The sequence below is a fragment of the Lissotriton vulgaris genome, unplaced genomic scaffold (assembly GCF_964263255.1).
Source record: "Lissotriton vulgaris unplaced genomic scaffold, aLisVul1.2 SCAFFOLD_1673, whole genome shotgun sequence".
Classification (NCBI taxonomy): domain Eukaryota; kingdom Metazoa; phylum Chordata; class Amphibia; order Caudata; family Salamandridae; genus Lissotriton; species Lissotriton vulgaris.
Window position 1 is genome coordinate 146,057 of NW_028241535.1, and position 12,982 is coordinate 159,038.

The 12,982-nt window shown below is 42.7% G+C and overlaps 9 non-coding genes across 9 annotated transcripts; 4 read left to right on the forward strand and 5 right to left on the reverse strand.

The window, feature by feature from the left end:
- Positions 1 to 4,084: 4,084 nt before the first annotated feature.
- On the reverse strand, positions 4,085 to 4,156 carry TRNAT-UGU (transfer RNA threonine (anticodon UGU)). The gene has a single exon. It is a non-coding gene; the product is annotated as a tRNA-Thr (tRNA).
- Positions 4,157 to 5,157: 1,001 nt separating this feature from the next.
- On the forward strand, positions 5,158 to 5,252 carry TRNAI-UAU (transfer RNA isoleucine (anticodon UAU)). The gene is made up of 2 exons: positions 5,158 to 5,195; positions 5,217 to 5,252. It is a non-coding gene; the product is annotated as a tRNA-Ile (tRNA).
- A 1,156-nt stretch (positions 5,253 to 6,408) lies between these two features.
- Positions 6,409 to 6,480, reverse strand: TRNAT-UGU (transfer RNA threonine (anticodon UGU)). The gene has a single exon. It is a non-coding gene; the product is annotated as a tRNA-Thr (tRNA).
- A 594-nt stretch (positions 6,481 to 7,074) lies between these two features.
- On the reverse strand, positions 7,075 to 7,156 carry TRNAS-GCU (transfer RNA serine (anticodon GCU)). Its single transcript has one exon. It is a non-coding gene; the product is annotated as a tRNA-Ser (tRNA).
- A 289-nt stretch (positions 7,157 to 7,445) lies between these two features.
- On the forward strand, positions 7,446 to 7,540 carry TRNAI-UAU (transfer RNA isoleucine (anticodon UAU)). Its single transcript has 2 exons — positions 7,446 to 7,483; positions 7,505 to 7,540. It is a non-coding gene; the product is annotated as a tRNA-Ile (tRNA).
- A 1,170-nt stretch (positions 7,541 to 8,710) lies between these two features.
- Positions 8,711 to 8,782, reverse strand: TRNAT-UGU (transfer RNA threonine (anticodon UGU)). The gene has a single exon. It is a non-coding gene; the product is annotated as a tRNA-Thr (tRNA).
- Positions 8,783 to 9,783: 1,001 nt separating this feature from the next.
- TRNAI-UAU (transfer RNA isoleucine (anticodon UAU)) lies at positions 9,784 to 9,878 on the forward strand. Its single transcript has 2 exons — positions 9,784 to 9,821; positions 9,843 to 9,878. It is a non-coding gene; the product is annotated as a tRNA-Ile (tRNA).
- A 1,170-nt stretch (positions 9,879 to 11,048) lies between these two features.
- TRNAT-UGU (transfer RNA threonine (anticodon UGU)) lies at positions 11,049 to 11,120 on the reverse strand. The gene has a single exon. It is a non-coding gene; the product is annotated as a tRNA-Thr (tRNA).
- Positions 11,121 to 12,121: 1,001 nt separating this feature from the next.
- Positions 12,122 to 12,216, forward strand: TRNAI-UAU (transfer RNA isoleucine (anticodon UAU)). The gene is made up of 2 exons: positions 12,122 to 12,159; positions 12,181 to 12,216. It is a non-coding gene; the product is annotated as a tRNA-Ile (tRNA).
- The last annotated feature ends 766 nt before the right edge of the window (positions 12,217 to 12,982 follow it).

A 12,982-nucleotide genomic window follows, 5' to 3' on the forward strand; every position in this document is an offset into this window, starting at 1 on the left:
AATCCTGGAAAGGCGGCCTATACTCCGAAAGGAGGGTTTGTTCCACCTTCTGCACCGTTTGAAGTGCTTCAAATGGATTACATCCAACTCGAGCGCTGCAATAACCTGAAGTACGTCTTAGTGGTGGTGTGTGCTTTTAGCAAATGGGTTGAGGCCTACCCCACGAAAGACAATACGGCTTTGACAACAGCTAAGGTGTTGCTTAAGGAATTCTTTCCTCGCTTTGGAGTTTGCAAATTTTTGTGGAGCGATAATGGGCCCCATTTTGTCGGAAAGATTGTGGAATATGTGCTGAAGGGGTTAGGGATTCAGCAAAGGTTCCACGCTGTATTCCACCCTCAGTCAGCAGGTTTGGTCGAGCGGTACAATGCCACGTTGAAGCTTAAGCTGGCCAAAATTGTGGCGTCTACATCGTTGAAGTGGCCAGATGCGTTGCCGCTAGCACTACTATCTCTTAGATCAGTACCCCACTCACGGACTGGCCTTACACCCTATGAGGTGGTGTTTGGCCGCCCCATGAATATCTGGGGGGTGCCCAAGTCGCGATTAATACATGATGTGCCTTGTGTTATGATGAATGATTATTTGGCACGATTAACAAATGATTTGCTCTCCATTCATCAACAGGTTCGAGAAGCGCTCCCTGACAACTCTACTGGAGAGGGCCACGATCTTCGTCCTGGGGATCATGTGATGATCCGTTCATTTGAAAGAGCAAGCAGTCTGGAGCCCGGGTGGAAGGGCCCCGAGCAGGTCCTTCTGGCGACCCGCACCGCCGTACGAGTGACCAACAGGAAGCGGTGGGTGCATTCGACACATTGTCGCCGAGTCTCTCCGGATCTGGTGACTCCTGCTGTGCTGACTGATTATAAAGAGATCTTGGAGAAAGAAAAGAGCCCAGCTGTGACGTCGGCCGAAGTAGAGGGAGCCTTCCCGGACCAATCTGCTGCTGGAAGAGAGCGCTACAATCTACGACCGCGATAAAGAAGATTTTTGTTCCTTTTTAGACTGGTTGGTAACCGCTCCAGGTTTGTGAAACGGAAACCGGGAATTCCAAGGGGGGGGGATCAGTTCTGCCAGAGTAGCGACACCCGTCTTGGCCCGGAGAAGAAAACAACGGCTACCTCGGAGTTCAGCACCGCATTTTTCTTTTTTTTTAGGTATACACGTACGTGTATCTGAGACTATTTGTGAAAACTTGTGAACAATTTGTGTCTTTTGAGACTTTGCACAGACTTCCTTGAACTATGGCATCAACGGCATCGCGTGATAAGAAAATACTGGGTGCCTTTCTTTTTGTTTTTACGATTGTGGTGATAGCTGTTATAGCCTGGGTAGTTGAACTTGTGGTGCCTGTACGTGAACATTTGTTGCCGACTACCCCGGCACCGTCTGAACATTTTCATTTTACATTGCCTTTCCATGAAGAGCGCCATCGCCAAACGTATTTAAATAACAGCTTCATTCAGATTCTTCACCACACGCATAATATGACCAATACCTCTAACTGCTGGGTGTGTGGAATGTTGCCTGGGCACCAGAAGAGAGGGGGCACCCCACTTATCCCACTCCCGTTTTCGCATAATGGGTCATGCAATGCCTGGTACACCCTCCTCTTTACCCTGAGATGGCCAACAAAAGGGGGGGTGCTTTTTCGTCTAAATAAAGAATGTCCCCATGACAAGGATGGGTTTCCACGGGCTGAGGGTACACGTTTTGAATGGGAAGAGTATAGGCCCGACAATGTATCTGCCCCACGTATATACAGCAATCAGCGAAATGTGAATGTATCGAGTGCTCATGTCATAAATGTCATTGCCACAAAAGCCGATTTATGTATCCGGAACAAGGGCACGATTGCAGTGGGGAAAAGTGAATGTAACATTACTCTCACGTTTGATAGCCCGAATGGCATCTCATTTGTTGCATCTCGAAACACCTATTTTATCTGTGGAACGAAGGGGTACCATCAGCTTCCAGTGGGATGGTTGGGCACGTGCTATGTATCGTTTGTGTTACCTCCTGTATTTATTGCCCCTCCAATGTACCATAATGATTACACGCTGTACCACGATTTCGTTTTGAATAGAGTTAAACGAACTGTTGCACTAGAGGACATTGATCAAACGGACACTGCGTTACAACAGTATGTGGATTTCAATCTGGGATTATTCTCCTTTGTGGGGGCTGCATTGAACAGTCGGAAAATCAGACGACTGACACGCGTTGTTGAGGCTGTTGCGAATGACACTGCCATTGCTCTGGGGAATATTACCGAGGAACTACAGATTTCCAGAATTGTCACCCTCCAAAACAGGATGGTGTTGGACGTTGTTTTGGCTGATCGTGGGGGGGCATGCAGAATTATCGGAAGCAGCTGCTGTGTATATGTCCCAGACAATTCCCCATCTGTGTATGATGCTATTTCCAAATTGCATAAGATAGCGGCTGAGATACACCCGGACAATGGGACTTGGACACTTTCAGGATGGTTCTGGTCCATGATTGCAACGTGGGGCTGGAAGCTGCTGACAATTCTCTGCATACTTGTGGGAGCAATGTTTTTTATCTGCCTGTGTATCCAATGTGGCCCTGCTTTATGTTCAATGTGTCTATCAGCCTGTTTGCCATCGAGACGAGCTCTTGCCCACGATAAAATGATGCTACACAAGGAGGTGACACAAATTATGTTAATTGACATCGAGGACGAACATCCAGACTATGTTCATTATGAGGTAGATTCAGCTAAACGCTAAAAGGGTCGTCTGTCGTAATTGGCCCGTCCGTGTTAGCGATTAGCTGAACCTACACGTTGTCCTCCTTAACTTGGCTGTATACGATAAACGCCATTTTGAATACTGTGGCGGCCATCTTAGATCATGAGCGGCCTCGTGGCCGACGTGCCCTTTAGTCCGTTGTCCGTTCTACTGACCGCTCTTGTCTGCCCAGCAACAGGCTATTTTTAGTACTGGTCAGACCGCACATGCGCAGCTCCCACTGACCATAAACCTTCAGGAATGTGCACCAAACTGACCAGCGGAGTTGTGCCCCCTCCAATGAGCTGGCAGTATTCCAAAACATGACCATATATGTCTCGAAACTATGTCTTAACTTGTGCCGCCTATCTTTTATTGCCCCTAAACTGTATATAAACGGGGTCACACCAATGTTCGGTGTGATACCTCTTGCATTACCGAAGGGTGCTGTTTGAGTGTACCACCACCCCATGGGGTCTTAATAAACTTGTTCTTTGCCTTTTACAGCTTCCGTGCCAACAGTTCTTGTGTGTAAGTGGGTAATCTCTGGAGCGTGTAGGCCTTGGGAACCCCGAAATACTTCAATCCCACATTGACTTTTTAAGTTCTTTGCAATTTTAAAAAACAATTCCTGCTCAAAGCTAGCTTTTCAAAACCATTCAACCTATTACATTTATTTCTCTAACCTGTGAATGTGGTCCATGTTCTCTTTTCCTCATTCCCATCATGATACTCCCTTTCTGGAAACCAAGTTCACTTCTTTATCCAGCCCACCCATCCAAGGTCACCAAATCTATGAAGCAATTCTGCTTTTTCTCACATTCTCTCCATGTACAAGATACCTTGTATCAATTGAATGGACAGCAGGAGAGGTGAATATTTATGGTTAGTGGGGGTGGGGTTTTGAAGATTAACCTCATTTGACTAAGAGCCGGGGTATCTGGGAGAAAAAGTATTTTAAGGGGGATGAAGTTCATATCTCCTTGGTGAAATTTCTAGAGCCTTATTTCATCCTTTCTGTGGATGCAGACTCAGTCGGAACAGACGTCCTAGTCCTCGCTCTGCCTTTCAAAGGAACTTTAAATATGCATGGCTTATTTGGCTTTGCCCGGCGGGGCTTGCCCGGCGGGGTGAGAATGGCGTTTGTCAGGCGTTCGTCAGGCGATCGGAAGGGGTGAGGCAATAGTTTATGGTTCAATGGTTTTCATGAAGTCTTCTTGATAAGATGAAAGATGGAAAGGGAAGCTTGTCAATAAGCAAACTTAAGACAAGGTGTGACTCCTAGAAAGAATGACTTAAAAACAACATACAGAAACACACATATAAAAAGGCCCTGACGAGGCTTGAACTCATGACCCCTGGTTTACAAGACCAGTGCTCTGCCACTGAGCTACAAGGCCGGTCTGCCTGCAGTTTGTAAATCGCAACATGTATTCTTACTGCGGTATGAAGATATCTATGATTTTGAGACTCTGTATGGAAATGCAGTTGCATTTGAATGTCTACATGCGTGCACAAATCGAAGAGCATGCTTAAGACACTTTTCTTGAAAGTAGGAAAAACTCCATTTTGATTTGAGAACATAAGAGTATTCACATTTATGACCATACTGAAAGCTCTAGTGAGTATGTCCGCAATCAGTGACAGATAGAGAACTCACTTATTAGAAGTGATCTGTCTCTGTGGGGCAGACAAATGTAAACACTCATACACTTGAGACGGCTGAAACTTTAGGAGTAAGAAATGCTTTCTTATCAGTCTATCTATCCAAACTGGTTGGAAGGCCAGGAGTGAGGAATAGGCAATCCTCTGGACACTTCATGAAAGATCTAATTTCAATTAAGCACAAAATACTTCCCTTTATTTGACATAAATGCCATAATGGAATAGTCAGTTGGGCCCTTCTAGTGGATTATGGCAGTGTCTTGAAAGAGAGTGTAATTGTACTACAAGACATGCTCACCTTCAAAAGAGTGTCTTATGGCTTTCCGACGAAGGTGGGATTCGAACCCACGCGTGCAGAGCACAATGGATTAGCAGTCCATCGCCTTAACCACTCGGCCACCTCAATGGATTAGCAGTCCATCGCCTTAACCACTCGGCCACCTCGTCTGCCTTAGGAGCCTATATTTCATTTTTGGTGAAATTCTAACTATGTGCTAATTAAAAATAAGCATAAGTTTATCCTAGACTGTGTCAGAACGGCAAATGTATGGGGTGTTCAATAGACAGAGCACACGATATAGCAGAATTATCAAATCTATTCCATTTGGACTGTATTTTTAATAGTCATGATAACATGCTAGCACGTGAGTCGATCTTGCACAGTGAATAATGGAGCAGTGCAGTATCTACTTGGTTAGCACTAGATGGCTCAAATGGGAAGAACTGAAAACAGTGAGCTCCAGTGGCGCAATCGGTTAGCGCGCGGTACTTATACAGCAGTACTTGCACTGAGCCATGCCGAGGTTGTGAGTTCGAGCCTCACCTAGAGCAGTTGATTGGTTTTCATAAACCATTTCACTAAAAGTAAAGATTAGACTCAGAATAAAGACGGCTCTTGCTAGAGAGTCTTAACTTCTTTTCAGGATCTGCGTGTCCGACTCCTCCAGGTGCCAAATATCACATATCCTATGCGATGCTCCTTATAAACATTCAATGATGTACCATCTTGCATAGCATGCAAACACCACATCAGCGCATTTAAAAATACTTTTGTAGAATAATAAATATGATGAATACATTGTTGTCACGGGATAACCATAAACTGAGGAGCTGCAAACAGTGCTGTGTCAGCTACATACAATAACATTTAACTCAAAGAAATATCAAAAGAAGAGCATCATCATATTAAAGTTTCTAGTCAACATAAGAGTTGCACCATAGCAGCTTATGGTGCTTTCTGCTCAGATTGTGCCTCCAATCCCACATTGACTTTTTTAGTTCTTTGCAATTTTAAAAAACAATTCCTGCTCAAAGCTAGCTTTTCAAAACCATTCAACCTATTACATTTATTTCTCTAACCTGTGAATGTGGTCCATGTTCTCTTTTCCTCATTCCCATCATGATACTCCCTTTCTGGAAACCAAGTTCACTTCTTTATCCAGCCCACCCATCCAAGGTCACCAAATCTATGAAGCAATTCTGCTTTTTCTCACATTCTCTCCATGTACAAGATACCTTGTATCAATTGAATGGACAGCAGGAGAGGTGAATATTTATGGTTAGTGGGGGTGGGGTTTTGAAGATTAATCTCATTTGACTAAGAGCCGGGGTATCTGAGAGAAAAAGTATTTTAAGGGGGATGAAGTTCATATCTCCTTGGTGAAATTTCTAGAGCCTTATTTCATCCTTTCTGTGGATGCAGACTCAGTCGGAACAGACGTCCTAGTCCTCGCTCTGCCTTTCAAAGGAACTTTAAATATGCATGGCTTATTTGGCTTTGCCCGGCGGGGTGAGAATGGCGTTTGTCAGGCGTTCGTCAGGCGATCGGAAGGGGTGAGGCAATAGTTTATGGTTCAATGGTTTTCATGAAGTCTTCTTGATAAGATGAAAGATGGAAAGGGAAGCTTGTCAATAAGCAAACTTAAGACAAGGTGTGACTCCTAGAAAGAATGACTTAAAAACAACATACAGAAACACACATAAAAAAAGGCCCTGATGAGGCTTGAACTCATGACCCCTGGTTTACAAGACCAGTGCTCTGCCACTGAGCTACAAGGCCGGTCTGCCTGCAGTTTGTAAATCGCAACATGTATTCTTACTGCGGTATGAAGATATCTATGATTTTGAGACTCTGTATGGAAATGCAGTTGCATTTGAATGTCTACATGCGTGCACAAATCGAAGAGCATGCTTAAGACACTTTTCTTGAAAGTAGGAAAAACTCCATTTTGATTTGAGAACATAAGAGTATTCACATTTATGACCATACTGAACTGAAAGCTCTAGTGAGTATGTCCGCAATCAGTGACAGATAGAGAACTCACTTATTAGAAGTGATCTGTCTCTGTGGGGCAGACAAATGTAAACACTCATACACTTGAGACGGCTGAAACTTTAGGAGTAATAAATGCTTTCTTATCAGTCTATCTATCCAAACTGGTTGGAAGGCCAGGAGTGAGGAATAGGCAATCCTCTGGACACTTCATGAAAGATCTAATTTCAATTAAGCACAAAATACTTCCCTTTATTTGACATAAATGCCATAATGGAATAGTCAGTTGTGCCCTTCTAGTGGATTATGGCAGTGTCTTGAAAGAGAGTGTAATTGTACTACGAGACATGCTCACCTTCAAAAGAGTGTCTGATGGCTTTCCGACGAAGGTGGGATTCGAACCCACGCGTGCAGAGCACAATGGATTAGCAGTCCATCGCCTTAACCACTCGGCCACCTCGTCTGCCTTAAGGGCCTATATTTCATTTTTGGTGAAATTTTAACTATGTGCTAATTAAAAATAAGCATAAGTTTATCCTAGACTGTGTCAGAACGGCAAATGTATGGGATGTTCAATAGACAGAGCACACGATATAGCAGAATTATCAAATCTATTCCATTTGGACTGTATTTTTAATAGTCATGATAACATGCTAGCATGTGAGTCGATCTTGCACAGTGAATAATGGAGCAGTGCAGTATCTACTTGGTTAGCACTAGATGGCTCAAATGGGGAGAAATGAAAACAGTGAGCTCCAGTGGCGCAATCGGTTAGCGCGCGGTACTTATACAGCAGTACTTGCACTGAGCCATGCCGAGGTTGTGAGTTCGAGCCTCACCTGGAGCAGTTGATTGGTTTTCATAAACCATTTCACTAAAAGTAAAGATTAGACTCAGAATAAAGACGGCTCTTGCTAGAGAGTCTTAACTTCTTTTCAGGATCTGCGTGTCCGACTCCTCCAGGTGCCAAATATCACATATCCTATGCGATGCTCCTTATAAACATTCAATGATGTACCATCTTGCATAGCATGCAAACACCACATCAGTGCATTTAAAAATACTTTTGTAGAATAATAAATATGATGAATACATTGTTGTCACGGGATAACCATAAACTGAGGAGCTGCAAACAGTGCTGTGTCAGCTACATACAATAAAATTTAGCTCAAAGAAATATCAAAAGAAGAGCATCATCATATTAAAGTTTCTAGTCAACATAAGAGTTGCACCATAGCAGCTTATGGTGCTTTCTGCTCAGATTGTGCCTCCAATCCCACATTGACTTTTTTAGTTCTTTGCAATTTTAAAAAACAATTCCTGCTCAAAGCTAGCTTTTCAAAACCATTCAACCTATTACATTTATTTCTCTAACCTGTGAATGTGGTCCATGTTCTCTTTTCCTCATTCCCATCATGATACTCCCTTTCCGGAAACCAAGTTCACTTCTTTATCCAGCCCACCCATCCAAGGTCACCAAATCTATGAAGCAATTCTGCTTTTTCTCACATTCTCTCCATGTACAAGATACCTTGTATCAATTGAATGGACAGCAGGAGAGGTGAATATTTATGGTTAGTGGGGGTGGGGTTTTGAAGATTAACCTCATTTGACTAAGAGCCGGGGTATCTGGGAGAAAAAGTATTTTAAGGGGGATGAAGTTCATATCTCCTTGGTGAAATGTCTAGAGCCTTATTTCATCCTTTCTGTGGATGCAGACTCAGTCGGAACAGACGTCCTAGTCCTCGCTCTGCCTTTCAAAGGAACTTTAAATATGCATGGCTTATTTGGCTTTGCCCGGCGGGGCTTGCCCGGCGGGGTGAGAATGGCGTTTGTCAGGCGTTCGTCAGGCGATCGGAAGGGGTGAGGCAATAGTTTATGGTTCAATGGTTTTCATGAAGTCTTCTTGATAAGATGAAAGATGGAAAGGGAAGCTTGTCAATAAGCAAACTTAAGACAAGGTGTGACTCCTAGAAAGAATGACTTAAAAACAACATACAGAAACACACATATAAAAAGGCCCTGATGAGGCTTGAACTCATGACCCCTGGTTTACAAGACCAGTGCTCTACCACTGAGCTACAAGGCCAGTCTGCCTGCAGTTTGTAAATCGCAACATGTATTCTTACTGCGGTATGAAGATATCTATGATTTTGAGACTCTGTATGGAAATGCAGTTGCATTTGAATGTCTACATGCGTGCACAAATCGAAGAGCATGCTTAAGACACTTTTCTTGAAAGTAGGAAAAACTCCATTTTGATTTGAGAACATGAGAGTATTCACATTTATGACCATACTGAAAGCTCTAGTGAGTATGTCCGCAATCAGTGACAGATAGAGAACTCACTTATTAGAAGTGATCTGTCTCTGTGGGGCAGACAAATGTAAACACTCATACACTTGAGACGGCTGAAACTTTAGGAGTAAGAAATGCTTTCTTATCAGTCTATCTATCCAAACTGGTTGGAAGGCCAGGAGTGAGGAATAGGCAATCCTCTGGACACTTCATGAAAGATCTAATTTCAATTAAGCACAAAATACTTCCCTTTATTTGACATAAATGCCATAATGGAATAGTCAGTTGGGCCCTTCTAGTGGATTATGGCAGTGTCTTGAAAGAGAGTGTAATTGTACTACGAGACATGCTCACCTTCAAAAGAGTGTCTGATGGCTTTCCGACGAAGGTGGGATTCGAACCCACGCGTGCAGAGCACAATGGATTAGCAGTCCATCGCCTTAACCACTCGGCCACCTCAATGGATTAGCAGTCCATCGCCTTAACCACTCGGCCACCTCGTCTGCCTTAGGAGCCTATATTTCATTTTTCGTGAAATTCTAACTATGTGCTAATTAAAAATAAGCATAAGTTTATCCTAGACTGTGTCAGAACGGCAAATGTATGGGGTGTTCAATAGACAGAGCACACGATATAGCAGAATTATCAAATCTATTCCATTTGGACTGTATTTTTAATAGTCATGATAACATGATAGCATGTGAGTCGATCTTGCACAGTGAATAATGGAGCAGTGCAGTATCTACTTGGTTAGCACTAGATGGCTCAAATGGGGAGAAATGAAAACAGTGAGCTCCAGTGGCGCAATCGGTTAGCGCGCGGTACTTATACAGAAGTATTTCCACTGAGCCATGCTGAGGTTGTGAGTTCGAGCCTCACCTGGAGCAGTTGGTTGGTTTTCATAAACCATTTCACTAAAAGTAAAGATTAGACTCAGAATAAGGACGGCTCTTGCTAGAGAGTCTTAACTTCTTTTCAGGATCTGCGTGTCCGACTCCTCCAGGTGCCAAATATCACATATCCTATGCGATGCTCCTTATAAACATTCAATGATGTACCATCTTGCATAGCATGCAAACACCACATCAGTGCATTTAAAAATACTTTTGTAGAATAATAAATATGATGAATACATTGTTGTCACGGGATAACCATAAACTGAGGAGCTGCAAACAGTGCTGTGTCAGCTACATACAATAAAATTTAACTCAAAGAAATATCAAAAGAAGAGCATCATCATATTAAAGTTTCTAGTCAACATAAGAGTTGCACCATAGCAGCTTATGGTGCTTTCTGCTCAGATTGTGCCTCCAATCCCACATTGACTTTTTAAGTTCTTTGCAATTTTAAAAAACAATTCCTGCTCAAAGCTAGCTTTTCAAAACCATTCAACCTATTACATTTATTTCTCTAACCTGTGAATGTGGTCCATGTTCTCTTTTCCTCATTCCCATCATGATACTCCCTTTCTGGAAACCAAGTTCACTTCTTTATCCAGCCCACCCATCCAAGGTCACCAAATCTATGAAGCAATTCTGCTTTTTCTCACATTCTCTCCATGTACAAGATACCTTGTATCAATTGAATGGACAGCAGGAGAGGTGAATATTTATGGTTAGTGGGGGTGGGGTTTTGAAGATTAACCTCATTTGACTAAGAGCCGGGGTATCTGGGAGAAAAAGTATTTTAAGGGGGATGAAGTTCATATCTCCTTGGTGAAATTTCTAGAGCCTTATTTCATCCTTTCTGTGGATGCAGACTCAGTCGGAACAGACGTCCTAGTCCTCGCTCTGCCTTTCAAAGGAACTTTAAATATGCATGGCTTATTTGGCTTTGCCCGGCAGGGCTTGCCCGGCGGGGTGAGAATGGCGTTTGTCAGGCGTTCGTCAGGCGATCGGAAGGGGTGAGGCAATAGTTTATGGTTCAATGGTTTTCATGAAGTCTTCTTGATAAGATGAAAGATGGAAAGGGAAGCTTGTCAATAAGCAAACTTAAGACAAGGTGTGACTCCTAGAAAGAATGACTTGAAAACAACATACAGAAACACACATATAAAAAGGCCCTGATGAGGCTTGAACTCATGACCCCTGGTTTACAAGACCAGTGCTCTGCCACTGTGCTACAAGGCCAGTCTGCCTGCAGTTTGTAAATCGCAACATGTATTCTTACTGCGGTATGAAGATATCTATGATTTTGAGACTCTGTATGGAAATGCAGTTGCATTTGAATGTCTACATGCGTGCACAAATCGAAGAGCATGCTTAAGACACTTTTCTTGAAAGTAGGAAAAACTCCATTTTGATTTGAGAACATAAGAGTATTCACATTTATGACCATACTGAAAGCTCTAGTGAGTATGTCCGCAATCAGTGACAGATAGAGAACTCACTTATTAGAAGTGATCTGTCTCTGTGGGGCAGACAAATGTAAACACTCATACACTTGAGACGGCTGAAACTTTAGGAGTAAGAAATGCTTTCTTATCAGTCTATCTATCCAAACTGGTTGGAAGGCCAGGAGTGAGGAATAGGCAATCCTCTGGACACTTCATGAAAGATCTAATTTCAATTAAGCACAAAATACTTCCCTTTATTTGACATAAATGCCATAATGGAATAGTCAGTTGGGCCCTTCTAGTGGATTATGGCAGTGTCTTGAAAGAGAGTGTAATTGTACTACAAGACATGCTCACCTTCAAAAGAGTGTCTGATGGCTTTCCGACGAAGGTGGGATTCGAACCCACGCGTGCAGAGCACAATGGATTAGCAGTCCATCGCCTTAACCACTCGGCCACCTCAATGGATTAGCAGTCCATCGCCTTAACCACTCGGCCACCTCGTCTGCCTTAGGAGCCTATATTTCATTTTTGGTGAAATTCTAACTATGTGCTAATTAAAAATAAGCATAAGTTTATCCTAGACTGTGTCAGAACGGCAAATGTATGGGGTGTTCAATAGACAGAGCACACGATATAGCAGAATTATCAAATCTATTCCATTTGGACTGTATTTTTAATAGTCATGATAACATGCTAGCATGTGAGTCGATCTTGCACAGTGAATAATGGAGCAGTGCAGTATCTACTTGGTTAGCACTAGATGGCTCAAATGGGGAGAAATGAAAACAGTGAGCTCCAGTGGCGCAATCGGTTAGCGCGCGGTACTTATACAGCAGTACTTGCACTGAGCCATGCTGAGGTTGTGAGTTCGAGCCTCACCTGGAGCAGTTGATTGGTTTTCATAAACCATTTCACTAAAAGTAAAGATTAGACTCAGAGTAAAGACGGCTCTTGCTAGAGAGTCTTAACTTCTTTTCAGGATCTGCGTGTCCGACTCCTCCAGGTGCCAAATATCACATATCCTATGCGATGCTCCTTATAAACATTCAATGATGTACCATCTTGCATAGCATGCAAACACCACATCAGTGCATTTAAAAATACTTTTGTAGAATAATAAATATGATGAATACATTGTTGTCACGGGATAACCATAAACTGAGGAGCTGCAAACAGTGCTGTGTCAGCTACATACAATAAAATTTAACTCAAAGAAATATCAAAAGAAGAGCATCATCATATTAAAGTTTCTAATCAACATAAGAGTTGCACCATAGCAGCTTATGGTGCTTTCTGCTCAGATTGTGCCTCCAATCCCACATTGACTTTTTAAGTTCTTTGCAATTTTAAAAAACAATTCCTGCTCAAAGCTAGTTTTTCAAAACCATTCAACCTATTACATTTATTTCTCTAACCTGTGAATGTGGTCCATGTTCTCTTTTCCTCATTCCCATCATGATACTCTCTTTCTGGAAACCAAGTTCACTTCTTTATCCAGCCCACCCATCCAAGGTCACCAAATCTATGAAGCAATTCTGCTTTTTCTCACATTCTCTCCATGTACAAGATACCTTGTATCAATTGAATGGACAGCAGGAGAGGTGAATATTTATGGTTAGTGGGGGTGGGGTTTTGAAGATTAACCTCATTTGA